Genomic DNA, 13,466 nt, shown 5'->3' with positions numbered 1-13,466 from the left:
CCACGGGACGGAGCGTTGCAAACGTGCTGCCCGTCGTCTGGGGCCGGGCCGTCTCCCTGTGGGCGGCTTGTGTGGTCACTGATGGGCGTTTAGCAGCGTGCCCTCCCCGAAGGCCGTGGCCTGCTGGGCGTGGGGTGCTCACATGGCTCAGTGGCCGCCATCCGTGCCAGCCCCCTCCTCAGAGCTGGTCATTCCCATGGCCCCGTGGGTCACTGACAGAACCCAGGGGTCCAGGTCAGGGTTTGGGGGCTGCAGAGAGGAGCCTGGTGCTTAGGAAGGGGGTCCTGGGCAAGGAGGAGTCCCCGAGCAGGGGTCAGTCCTGCCTCCTCCGAGCTCCCCGCCGTAGCCTGGTCAGGCGGGGGCCCCTGGCACTGTGGGCAGCCAGCAGCCAGGCTGTGTCACTCAGCTGACGTTGCGGTCGGGCGGGGCAGGCCCCTTCTGGAGGCTCCAGAATCCACCCCCCACCTCCCGCCGCCTCGCACAGCTGCCAGAGGCTCCCGTGTCCCTGGGCTCCTGGCCCGTCTCCTTCTCGAGGCCAGCCGCGCAGGGCCGGTCCGCACCTCACATCACTGCCCTCCCCCCCCGCCTCCTCCAAGCTGAGGGCGGTCGCCAGACGCAGCCCCCGGCCCAGGACGATCTCCCATCCAAGGCTGGCCGATGGCAGCCTTCATTCCCCTCCGCCATGTGACCTGAGGTGGTCACCGGGCCAGGGGTTCGGACGTGCCGTCTTTGGGAACACCCTGCCAACCATTCTGCCAGCCGCCTTCACTGAAGCGTGGCAGGGGCCCTGGACCTGGCCGGGAGTGCCATCCTGGGGACCTGGCGGAGGACACGGGCCTCCGGGAAAGGCTAAGGCCTCACCTGTGGGCCCCAGGGGGGTGGGGGAGGGGCCTTAGCAAGAGCCTGAAGGGCCACTCCTGCCCCTCCGGGGGCGGGTCCTCGCCGACCTGTGTCAGGTCACCTGAGTGTCTGTCGGCGATGCAGGCGGTTCTTAGGGGCAGGGGGTGGCGATGTGGAGGGAGCGTCTCTGGGTGGCACAGTCCCCTGGGCGCCACGGCGGCTGGTGCGGGGGGCTGGGGCAGCCGGGGCAGCATGTCCAGCCAGCCCCGGGGATGCTGCCCAGACACCTCACTGTGCGTGGGAAGGGGTGGAAGCAGGGGAGGCACCAAGGCGCATCCAGAAAAGCTGGCGGTCACAGCCAGGGACAGTGCCATGCAGTGTCCGGAACATGCCCGAGACTTGGCCTCAAGCCTGGCGGGCACAGCCAGGCGCGGGCCAGCGGACAGGGCCGTGCAGCCGAGGATGCTTGGAGCCTGGGCACCAGGTGTCAGCGGGTCTGCTCTGGGCGCCTGTCCCAAAGATGGGACAAGGACACGTGCCATGGCAGTAACCAGACCTCGGCAACACCCCAGCGACAGCAGCGCAGCCTGCCTCCGCCTCCACAGCCATCCACAGCACCCCCTGCCCCTGGGTGCTGGGGCGGGGGGCGGAAAGCGCGGTGACAGAGCTTGTGCTCTGAGCTCTCCAGGGAGAGGTGGCGCCGTGATCCAGAAGCAGCCTGCGGGGCCGAGTCTGACACCTGCTCACGTCACCTTCCCTGAGTGGCTGAACCCTGGGGACATCTGCAGTCCTCGCACAGAGGGACAGGGGTTGGTGACGTCCAGCTGGAGGTCAGGCCTGGGGCACCCAAGGCTCCTTCCGTGAGCTGTTTGGGCAGTGGGGACGGAGGAGGGCGGGAGAGACGGGACAGACCCCTCGAGTCTCTCGTGCCTGGGATCTCCCTGGAAAAGAACAGGGTGCGAGGCCCCATCAGGCACATTGTCACGTGAGAGCCGCGTGGGACGCACAGTTTGTGTCCGTCGGTTTTGCTGGCACACGGCCACCGTCATGCACACGTGGGCCGTCCGTGCTGTTTCTGTGCTGCGGCCGTGCCGTCGAGAAGCTTCGGGAGACCGCAAGGCCCACGCGCCGTTCTGCCACTCAGAGGAAGTCTCCAAACCGGGGTGCAGCAGTTTCCGCGGTGGGGCGAGCATGCCCTCCCCCACACACCTGCTGTTTGTGAAACAGTCCCGGGCATCGCCCTCGGCCTCACCCCGAAAGGCCCAGATCCTGTCAGGGCAGTGCTGGCTGTGCCTTGCCCTTCGCCCCCACGAAGGCGACGCAGAGCTGGGCCTCGGCCCCCCTGCCCCCGGGCCTGAGGCCACCTCCCATGGGTGCAGGCAGGTGGCCAGGGGAGGAAGGACGACCCGTGACCCGCAGAGAAAGTGGGCGGTGGCAGAATCGTCTGCGGCTGTTTGCAGAAGGGACCGCTCACTTCATTGCTATTTGTCCGGACTCAATCCATCTTCTGGTTCATGCGCAAAATCAAAATCGGGCCATTTGGGGTCCAGAATGCCCCCTGCCTCACAGCACTGCGTGCATGCCTTCCCAACCACTCCCCAAACCCCAGCAAGAGCTCGAGAGGCCAAGTTCACGACTATTTATTTATTTATTTAATTATCTTCAGCGAGGCAGCCCTTGGTTGACCTCACAGATTGCAAGGACCTGGTCAGCTTACAATCCCTTATTTTTTTATTTTTCAGCGCCTGGTCTTCCTAGGTGGGTCTCCCATCCAAGTACTAACCAGGCCCGACCCTGCTTAGCTTCCGAGATCGGACCGGATCCGGCTGATGAGGGTGGCTTGGCCGTAGAGGGATGATTTATTTTTGAAACAAAATGGTTAAAGTACAAGACATAAATGAGTACAACATTTATGTTTTCTCGGAGTGAAGAAGTATTCTCTAGGCATAGCATAAAGGCAGAAACTATAAGGATTAAGAATTAAGAAGTAAAATTTTTGCATGACAAAATATTCCATGAACAAAAGAGAATGCACATGGTTTTGGGTGGAGAAATTGCAACCTTTATGACACAATACGATGATGTAACCATCGGCCTGAACTATAAAGAGAGTTTTAAATGACCAAGAGCGAGGCGGGCACTCGGGCGACCCTGTCGGGTGCCTCCACCACGCCCACTTGCCACCAGCCCCCCAGCCTCCCATCTGGGCCCGCCCCCTCCTGGCCTGTGTCCTGGGCCTTTTGTCCCCGCGTCCCCGCATCCCCGCCTCCCACCAGCAGCCTTAGCAGTGGCTCGTGGAGCTGGGAGTCAATTCACTAGCTTAGTCACTCGTGGGAGGGGACCCTAACCTGGGAGACAGGAGCAAGCGGCTTAAAAAGCCCCCTCGCTGGCTGCCTTCTCTCTCCAGATTACAGGGTCCAGTCCCCCAGTGACTTCTCACCAGCCTCACTCCCGGCGGCCCTGCCGGCCCCAGGGTCACATCCCCCAGGCGGCGAGCCTCCGCGGAGAGCGCCGTTTCCCTCCTGGGTCCCGCTCAGGTCCCAGGGAAGATGTTCACTGGCCGGGACTGAGTCACATGCTCATCCTGAGCCAATCACAGCGGCAGGGCCGGGGGCGGCGGGCACTGATTGGCCAGGCCGTCCATCCCTTGAGCAGAAGAGGCGGGGTCGGCCCGGGAGAGCTAGCCAGGTGAGCGTGGGAATCGGGGATGTTGGGACTCATTGGTGGGACGCAGACGCGCCCAAGCACGCGCCCGGGCTCCTCACACCAGCGGGAGGTCCTGTCCAAGTGGCCCTGCTGAGTGTTCCGGCGACCTGTCCTCCCGCAGCGGGGAGGAGGGGCTGCGGCTGCTCCCAGCTCCGGAGGGCAGGTGACCTTCAGAGCCCAGGCCAGGTGCTGGGCCCAGGCCAGGCCCCTTCCCTTCCTCTGCCACCTCGGGAAGCCCAGGACAAAGGCAGGAGGGACCCCTTAGCCAGGTCAGGCTTAGGGGAGGACCTGGGGAAAGAGGGAGGACCCTCTGCCCCAACCCGGGCCTGGCTGATGGCCCTGGAGCACCAAGGTCCAGCACCAGCGTCTGGGGAGAGCTGGGATGGGTTTCTCACCGACACGACAAAAGGGCCAGAGGCCAGCCAGGGGACACTGAAAGAACTCAAAGGCCCTGCTCCCCACGCCCAGTCCCTGGCCAGGCCAGCCTGGGGGTCTCCTGCTCCCCCAGACCCCACCACACTCCGCTGGGGGCAGCAGAGAGGTGTCCAAAAATTATAACGCTACAGCCAACAATCTGTGCCAGCCTAGACCAGTCCCTGGACGCACAGCACACTGAGGACAAGGACAGGACAGACAAGTGGCTGGCTGGCCCTAGCAGGCAGCCCTTGTCCAGGACAGCCCAGGCGCACGCGCAGCCTCCTTGGGCCCAACTCCAGGCAAGGGGCTCCCTCCCTGGGACCTCGGGGGGCCAGGAGAAGGGAGGCGCTCCCCTTCGCGGTGCCCATGTGGGGGGCGGGTCCCTGGGGCTGCCGGGGCTACTGGGTGCGCGGGTGCCCCGGGGCGTCGGCAGAGCCTCCACGGGAGGCGTGAAGCGCGCGGACGGCGAGGGCGAAGACGAGGACGCGCAGGCAACGCCCGTGACGCAGCGGCGCTGCGTGTCAGGCGTGGTTTCGTGTCCACCGCCCAGCGTCCCGCTGTGCTGGCCGTGCCCCTCAGGCAGCGAGGCCTGGACGCCTGGGGCCCGCTGCTCACCCAGTCGCCTCTCAGCACGTGGTGGCCCCGCCCCCCTCGGCCCCACGTGGCTGCCCTCCGCCCAGCGGCCTTTGCTGGTGACACGAGGTCATCTCAGTACTTATTAGGCTGTCTGAGGAACGGAGAGGCCGGGACCCGCTGAGCATCTGTCCCCACTGAGTGGGACCCCAGGAGCAGGCGTGCAGCCTGTTGAGGACCCAGAGCCAGGCCACCCAAATGCTGCGAGGCGGGAACCACGACAGAAGTGGCCCACAGCGACAGCTGCAGCACGGGCTCCACAAAGCAGAGCAGGCCGGGCGCCGTGCACGCGCCGTGACGGGCGCCCTTTCATTCTCTCCCGAGGCAACGGCAGCGTTTCTCTGGGGGGCACCCTTGATCCAGCCCATCCCCGGCGGGCGTGGGTGCACAGGTCACCTGCAGCGTGCAGAGGCGTCCCCCTGCCTCCCCTCGCCGGCCCCGGGCCCGGGCGGGGCAGCCCTCCCAGCACCGAGGATCTTAGACATGACACAGAGGCCGCTCGCTGTTTCTGGCAGGCTGGGCACTTGGTTCCCTGCCCGCGCTCCCGCTGGAGGCGGAAGTGCCGCATAAAACGTGAGCGGTGTTTTCTCAGACGGCAGCGAGCTGGCAGGTGAGGAAGGCACCCTCAGGGGCAGGCGCCTGGGAGCTGGGGGGCACTTGCCGGAGGGCGAACTTGAGTTGAGCGAGGCCTGGAAGCGCAAGTGGGAATGGACAAGCCGAGGGCAGTCTAGTGGGAGAACCCACCCCCGACTCGGGGGGTGGGCCGGAACAGCACCCCAGCCTCCGCCCCCCCGGCGGCTGCCAGTCTCTAGTCTTGCCACTGAGGAGAGGAGAAACCCTCTCTCTTGAGACTTGTGACCACCAGCTGGCCCCCGTGAGATTGGCATCCCAAATTCATACCACCTGAGGGTCCAAAGCCCAGAACATCGATGCAAGTGGCCTCAGGTGGGCAGTGACTGCAACCTGACCTCAGGGGCTCCCACGGGGAAAAGTCACAAAGCACAAAGGCAACGAGGGGCCACATGTGAGCCAGAAAGACCGCGGGCAGCAGGTGACTCACAAATGCTCTACTATGGGGTTCTCAGGGCAGAAAACCATCTGATAATCTTGGAGTGCTTAGGTAAATTGAAAGAGATTTAACATACGAATAAAGGGAGCATGGCCATAAAAAGTGATCAAGCCAAATCGAGAAAAACCAAATGGAATTTGTAGAAATAAAACATGTAATAAATGGAGATAAAACTCATGAATTGAAAGACAAATAAAATTTTAAAAATAAAGATCCGGTAATCAATGGATTGAGTCAATTGCAGTTAGGTGTAGTTAAAGAAAGAACCAGTGAAATGGAAGATAGGGCTGAAGAAACTATCTCTAATTCAGCAGAAATGAAAACTTGGAAAACATGACGCATTGACAAGTAAAAGAAAAGAAAGACTCGACTGTGTGCAGCGAAACCTAGAAAGTAGACTAAGAAAACACACGTGACAAATGTCAAGCAAGATAAGACGAATGCAGAGCACACGGATGGCAGGGCCAACTCGGACCCGGTAGCCTGAGCAGGCGACTCACAGAACCGGTAAGACGCGGCACACAGCACGCGGCCTCCACGCTCGCCGAAGGGAAGGGGCGGAAGGGGCCGGGACGGTGCCCTCTATTCAAAGACGGTAAAAAGGAGAAGAAAAGAAACGGGAAGAGAGGCAAACGTCAAGTTTAAAACAGAGAGCGGTGCGGCACCGACAACGTCGACGATACCGAAAGCCAGTCTTTGAGGATGGCTGGCGGAGTCAGCAAGACCCTGGTGCTGATCGAGGCAAAAGGAGGCGCAGGCAGCTGGCGTTGGCGCTGGGGACAGAAGACGGGACCACACGAGCCCCAGGGAGTGCAGAGGGGTGCACATCGTTCTATGCTGACATATCTGAAAACTTGAGTGAGGAAGACACAATTCTACGGAACTATAATGACAAAAGTGAATGAAGAAGAAATAAGCCACGCTGGTCTATAAACATTAAGCAAACGGGATCAGCGGATAGAACCTTTCAGAGAGCACCTAGATGGCAAGGTTCACCAACAGTTAAGAAAGAAAGAATTCTAATCTAAAAAAGTTATTTCAGGGTATATAAAAAGGGTATTTTTAAAAAGCTTATATCGTAACGGTAAACTTTGAAGGCCTCCCTTAAGGTCAGACAAGGCGGAGGCGCCCGCTGTCACAATTCTAGCCGGCACTGCAAGTCCTGGCAGAGGCTCATGGGGAAGAGACAAAAGATGGCTTAAACACGTAGGATTTCCATTTCTCGTGTAAATGTAGGCACCCCAGGGCTGGAACGGGGCTCCCTCCTCTTTTTATCCTGCTGCACAGTCTCCTCAACCCTCAGTTGCTGACTCAGAGGCTCGGGTGGCTGCCCACTTGCTGGCCATCGTATCTGTATTCCAGCCACCTGGAGAAAGGTTAAGCGAAAAGGAAGTATGCCTGCTCTGTTTGCCCACTTCCACCCCACTGGCCAGCGTTATCTCGTCAGACTTACCTGTCACCTGGATTCTGCAGAATGGGCCCAGAGGCCCAGGGACGATCGCTCAGAACGGAGGGGAGGGCCCTGGCCAGGACCAGAGGTCACCCAGCTAGGAGCCATGCTGTGCCACCGCCACCCACAGCCTGCCCAGCCTCCAGCTCCTTCGCAGGACGTGGAAAGGAGGCCAGGCAGGCACGGGCCCAGAGCTGAGGGTCCCGAATCTGGCTCAGGACGCAAGATGCTGTGTGACCTGGCTCCTTTCGGTGTCGCCAGAAGAGCAGATGCTTCGAGCAGCTGTTTTGCCTCAGGACGTATTGGCAGGAGGGCTCTTAACAAATCTGCAGAGCGCGGCTGTGCTCCGTCAGGGTTTCAGCGGTCGTATTTTTAGCTTGAAGACACAGGAGCAGCCCGACCTGCAGACTGTGGCCTTGGGGGTGCTGCCAGGAAGTGGCACCCGCCCCGCGCAGCACAGAGGCCAGACAGGCCCCATCGGAAGGGTCCCAACCAGGGGCCTCAGGGGTCTCACGCACCCTGGAACAGGGAATTTCCTGCCGCACGGAGGAGCCCGCTCATGCCCAGGCCTCGTGATCGAGCATGTGGGGGCCGTGTCTGCTGCGGCAGAGCAGAGGACCGAGATGCAGCGTGGGGATGGGGGGCGCCCCGAGGTGGAGGGGCAGGCGGAGGGGGTCGGGGCAGACGGCCCTGGCCTTTGTCGCCTTTCCACAGAACTCTCTGCCCCCACTGCAGGCCCAGCATGAAGGGTCTGTGGCGGGAGCCTGCGGGCCACAGGCCCGCGCATGCTCTGCCGAGAAGCTCTGAGGGTGGGGGCGTGGCCGGGACGGGCATAGGATGGGCGTCGCCCCGGCGCAAGATGGGCGGGGCTCCGGCGCGAGATGGGCGGGGCTCCGGCGGCAGGACGGGCTTGGGTCGCTCGCTAGCTCGTGCAGCGGGTGCCTGAGCAGGGGAGCCGGAGCGCCCTGTCCTGCTGGGTCCAGACTCCTGCTCCGGCCGGTGAGGTTTTGGTCCTCCGCTGGCAGGCCGCCCTTGAGGGTCAGGCTGTCCCCAACCCACCAATCTTTGTAGAAGGTCCCAGGGCACCACGCAGGGGAGCAGGGTGCACGCGTGACGGCTCAGAGCCCAGGCCATTGGAGGGAGAGAAGGAACGCAGCTGCCCCGGCAACGGGGATGAGGAGCAGCACGAGTCTGACCGAGCCGCCTGCCCGCCGAGGGACCGTCCGTGGGTCTGTCCTCCTCGGAGGCCTGGCGAGGTCTTGCCCACCCGGGCAGCATGGCCCCCCGCAGCTCGAGGGCGCTCGGCGTCTGGGGGCCCTTTTCCCTGGGTCAGGACTTGGTGTTGAAAACAGAGGTCGTGATGCCCCTGCCGGCCCCCCACCCGGTTTAGGCCAAACTGCGTCTGGTGCCCCGTCCAAGGGCGCAGCTCTTATCCCCAAGAACAGGTGCGATAGGCAGCCCCTCGACTCGAGTGCCAACCACGGGATGCCTGTCCTCGCCGTCCCCTCGGCCCCTCTCCTCAGGGGACACGCTTGCGTGTGTGCCCAGGAGGGGAGCCCACCAGCCTGCCTCCGTTCCCACGAGTGTAGCAAGGCCCCGGACGGGCGGGGAGCGCTGTGTGTGACAGCTGAGAAAATGGAACTAACGAGGTAGCTGCTGGACAAAGGCAGCGTCCAGTGCCCCCCCCCAGCCCGCGCCTGGTAAGTGGCCTCTGAGGGGGGCCTGCGGGGCCCGTGTCTGGTCGCCTCGCCCTCAGCCACCTGGCTGTGAGGCTCTGACCCCTTTCCCGTGGGACTCCAGCCCCGTGCTGGCTTCGCCCGACACCGCCTCCCATTGCAGCGGAAGTTCCACCCCGGGCCCCGTCGTCCACGGCTGGCGGAGCAGGCGGGCACGAGGCTCCCGCCGGCCTGGCAGACGTCGCTCCCTTTGAGCCGGTTTCCGTGAGCAAAGGGCAAACCAGAGGGTGTAACCAGGACGGTGACATGCGCTTCCCGCCGGAGCCACGAGGCAGTGGCCCCAGGAGCGAGCCGGGTCGGCCCCGTGCGACCCGGTGTCGGAAGCTGGCGAAGCTGCTTCGGAATCACAAGGCGCGTCCCCTAAGAGTGGGTGCGGCGGGCGCCCCCACCTCTGGCTGACCGCTCCCTTCCCGCGTCCTGGGGCCGTTAGGCGGCGTCCAGCTGCGATGTGGGAGCTGCCTGGGGTCTCATCAGAGGCCGTGGGAGCAGCTGGGACCCTGTGAAAACGCGGGTTCTGACTGGGGGTGGGGGGCGCGTTTCCGAGCAGCTGTGGGTGCACCTGCGACCAGGCCACGTCCCAGGACCTGCAGCCACTCGTGCCTTCCCGCTGGACAGGCGTGGGGCGTCGCCTGCAGGACCCCGGTGCAGATGACTGTGGGGCTGTGTGGGGGGCGGGGGACGCTGGGGCAGTGGGGGGACCCGGCAGGGGTGACGGGTGGCCCGGGAAACCAGGCCTCATCCTGGCGCTTGTAAATGACGGCGCCGTGGGAAACGTGGGAAGCCGTGGGAGTCGCAGCAGCCTTTCGTTCCCCCTTGGGCCTGGCGCTCTGCGTGCCCCGCGCCCGGGTGCGTGGTGCATCCCAGCGTCTTCACTGTTCTGTCCAGGACTTGGGGGTGCGCCTGAGTGGGTGCTCCTGCGGGGCCCACGGTGGGGCCCAGGGTCCCCTGCGGCCATCAACTCAGGGGTCTGGGTTGGGCGTGGGCAGCAACACAGCCGTGCCTGCGAGCCTCCGGGCCCCACGGACACCTGCATGTCCCCTCCAGGGCCAGCCCCGCCCAGGAGGCCTGGACGCCGCCCCAGCCCCCAGGGCATGCGGTGCCCCGCCCCTCCCACGCCCCAAGCGGGGGCAGAGAAGCAGAAGTCCTTGCTTCCTTGTCATCCTCCGTCAACACTGGGAAGTAGGCCGCCAGCTGCAGGTGCGTCTCCTGTGACTCACACGTGTATTTATAGCCGAGAGATGCTCCACGGCCAGGTGCCCTGTCGCAGCCCAGGCCAGAGGGTCACGCCTCCGCTCGCGCCCCCGCGGGCTCCGCCACCAGCCCAGGGGCTGGCGGCCGCTGGTGGACAACAGCTGCGTCTCCTTGTGGTTCGTCTGCCCCACGCCGGCCGAGAGGATGCCCGCCCCAAAGGAGGCAGGCCGGTGCTGGGGCCTCGGCAGCCTGGACGAGGCAGATGTCGGGGGGGACCATCGCGTGCCCCGCATCACAGATTAAACCTCGACACGCCAGCACACGGAGCAGGAGCGGCAGTGTGCCCTGCCTGGCCCCAAGGCCGTGTCCGCCCTGAAGGAGAGTGGACCGGGCGCCCGGGAAGGCGCCAGCCGCCACGTGGGCTCAGCCCCAAACCCAGGGCTTCGGCACAGGCACGCGGCAGCAGAGGGGACCGCTAGCGTGCCTGGGTGACATGAGTCCCGCGTCACCCAGCCTGCGGGGGCGGCGAGGTCTCAGCGTCTCCCCGCCCCCGGGGTTGCGGCCGGTTACAGACGGAGAGCCAGCGGAGAGGGCACAGGATGGCCTGGCCCACCGTGCGCAGAGGGGCTGTCCTGTCGCCTGACCCCCAGGTGGGAGGGGGCGCCCTGGACGCGAACGCCTTGGTTCTCAGGCCTCTTCACAGCCTCCCCCACCCAGAGAGGCCAGGCCCCACCCTCCCTATGTCCTGTCATGGAGAAGAAGCTTCTGGAATAGGCACTCTCCCCGACCTCCCTCTGCCCCCAAGTGCCATCCGGCACAGTCTCTCTGGGTGGTGGTTGCGGGGGGGCGGGGCGCCGGGGGACAGGGCCTGCAGGGGCACATGGTGCCTGAGACCCCTGTCACGTGTGCATGAACCCCCTGCCGGAAGTCCCCAAGGAGACATTAAACCTACAACTCAGTCCCCAGGGAGGGTGAGGTGCCAGGGCTTGGGTGATTCAGCTCCAGCTCAGGGTGAGGTCCGGGCCGGAAGTCAGCAGGGACAAGAGAGGACCCAGTGCTTACACAGCCGGCCCTGCAGTCGTTGGAGGGCGGTGACCCCGGGAGCCTGAACTAGGGGTGCAGAGAAAGCAGAGACTAACCCAGGCCTGGCTTGGTGTGACCATGCCCACCAGGAGGCTGGAGGTGGTTCTGAGCACCCACCCGCCCGGGGGGAGACCCCGCCTCTGCCCACCTTCTTGTGGGGCGTCTCACACCCCTTGGCTGCAGCCTTGTCACCAGGCCTGTTTGTGACACCTTTCCGCACACTAGGGTCCCCACACCCACCCCTCTCTGAGCCCACCTGTGCTCCCAGCGTCCCCAGGTGTGCCTGGCCCCTCGCCACAGTCCCGGGGGGGCGGGCCACACACACGCACACACGCACACACTCTCGGTCCCTGTCCCCCTTCAGGGCCGGCTTGCTCTGGCCCTGGCCCTATACCCTGCACTCAGAGGTGCCACCTGCCACCCCCTAGTGCCCCATGGAGCGGCCACCTGGGGCTGCTGCTGACATCCAAGCAACCGGCAAGCCGACAGCAGTTCCCCCCGCGTCTCTGAGGGGGTGGGGCACACAGGTGCTCCGCCCAGGTGAGTCTGTCAGCCGAGGCCACTGGGGCCGGAGACAGCGCCGCGGGGACTGGCCCAGCGCGGCCAGGGACGAACGCCAGCGGGACTAAGGACGCGAGGTTTCTCTAGGGCGGAAGACTCGGTGGACAGAGCTGGACGGGGTTCGGGCTGCGGAGGGCTTCTCCCGGCGGCTGCCGGGATCCTGCCCCTGTCCTGGGGTGCGCGCCCGCACAGTTCTGCGGTCGACCTCGCCAGGCACATCCGCAAACACGCTGGGGGGCCCGCAGGGGGGCGCCCCCGCCCTCTCCCCAACCATGCGGCCCCTCCCCCGGCCACGTGGTCCCAGGCGGCTCCTTGTTTTAAATCCTTCAGCGAAGTCCGTCTCTGAGTCTCTTCACTGTCCTGTCCGCCGCCGGCACGTTCACTGTAGACACGAGGACCCTCCCAGACGCATCAGGGCCTCTGGCGGGTTTCTGAGTGCGGCCCTCACGTCCCGGAGGGGCCAGGTCAGAGGTCATGGTTCTGCTCACAGACAGACCCCCCTTCTTCCTCTCGAGGGTTTTTGCCCCTTTCCAGCCGGGCGGCTATGCCTGTGCCGGTGTGGGGTTGTGGCGTCAGACCCTGCAGGCCCCGTTGTTTGCTGGTCCTACCTCAGGGGAACCCCGCCCCTGTTGGGGGGGGAGGCACAGCAGCAGTGGGTGGGTCAGCCGTGGCCCTTCTGTGAGTGAGGTCCCCCTAGCACCTGCCACGCCAAGAAAGAGGCTGGGGCCATCTGGGAAGCTCCTGCCCCACCGAGGGTGACCTGGGGGCCTGCAGTGAACCCCCCTGCATCCCACATACAAGGAACCATGTTGGGCTCGCGCTCCATCATGCCCAGCAGTGTGTTCTAGCAACTCTCAGCTATGTCCCCCATAGGGAATCTGGTCCCCGCTCCCTCCATGGGGCTCTCTGTCCCTCTGGGGAACTTCAGTGAGAGTTGAGGGGCGGGGGGCCGTAAAGCCAGAGGCACCCACGTTGTGAGTGGGGAGGAGCCTGGCGTCCTCAGGCTTCCAGTGTGCGTGTGCAGCGCCGGCACCGGTGAGTAGGGGTGCCCGTGGGTAGGACTTGGGGCATCCTCCAGGCCCCGGTGGCGAGGCGGACGCCAGGTCTAGGGTGGGAGAGTGGGGCCGCGGGTCAAGCCGGGTCCAGCCGGGTCCCCTGCCGCCCGAGCAGAGGGGCCCCTTGCTGACGCACCGTGGCCTGCGTCCGAGGGCTCGTCACGCTGCGGAAATGCGTGTGAGGGGACAGGCAGGGTTTACCAGAGGTCAGCGGCGGCAGAGGGCCAGTTCCCCACGTCTGTTTGGGACCACAGTGATTTATTTTCCTGTCTGAGTCTCGCTCTGCAGTGGGATTTGCAGCCACGAAGTTCTTGGCCAGGAGTTTGTGTCTTAGGAAATGTCGGGTTGCACTTTTATTTTTAGCTTCAGGAATGCGATGCTTGATAGTATTTGGATTTTTTATGATGGGCCAACTTTAGGATGAGAACTATGTCCCTTGCCCCACACCAATCCTGGAGGGGTCGCGGCTCCACCCTGGGGGGCAAGAGCTGCCCCGGGCTCTGCTGCCTGTGCCCCAAGACCCCACCGCCTACTGGGAGGAGCCAGGCTCTGTGGGGTCCAGAAAGCAGACCACGGACCAGCCTGGGGCAGGAGCCTGGTCTCAGGCCGGGGACAGACTCCCCCCAACCCAGGGCCGTGTGCTGCGGACCCAGAAGCCACCCGCTTGGGCAGTCAGTGGGCTTCTTGCAGCTCTCATGTTTTCCTGTGCGTCCCCGGGTGTGTCA

The sequence above is a fragment of the Rousettus aegyptiacus genome, unplaced genomic scaffold (genome assembly GCF_014176215.1).
Source record: "Rousettus aegyptiacus isolate mRouAeg1 unplaced genomic scaffold, mRouAeg1.p scaffold_m13_p_20, whole genome shotgun sequence".
Taxonomy (NCBI): Eukaryota; Metazoa; Chordata; class Mammalia; order Chiroptera; family Pteropodidae; genus Rousettus; species Rousettus aegyptiacus.
This window is presented reverse-complemented; position numbering follows the sequence as displayed.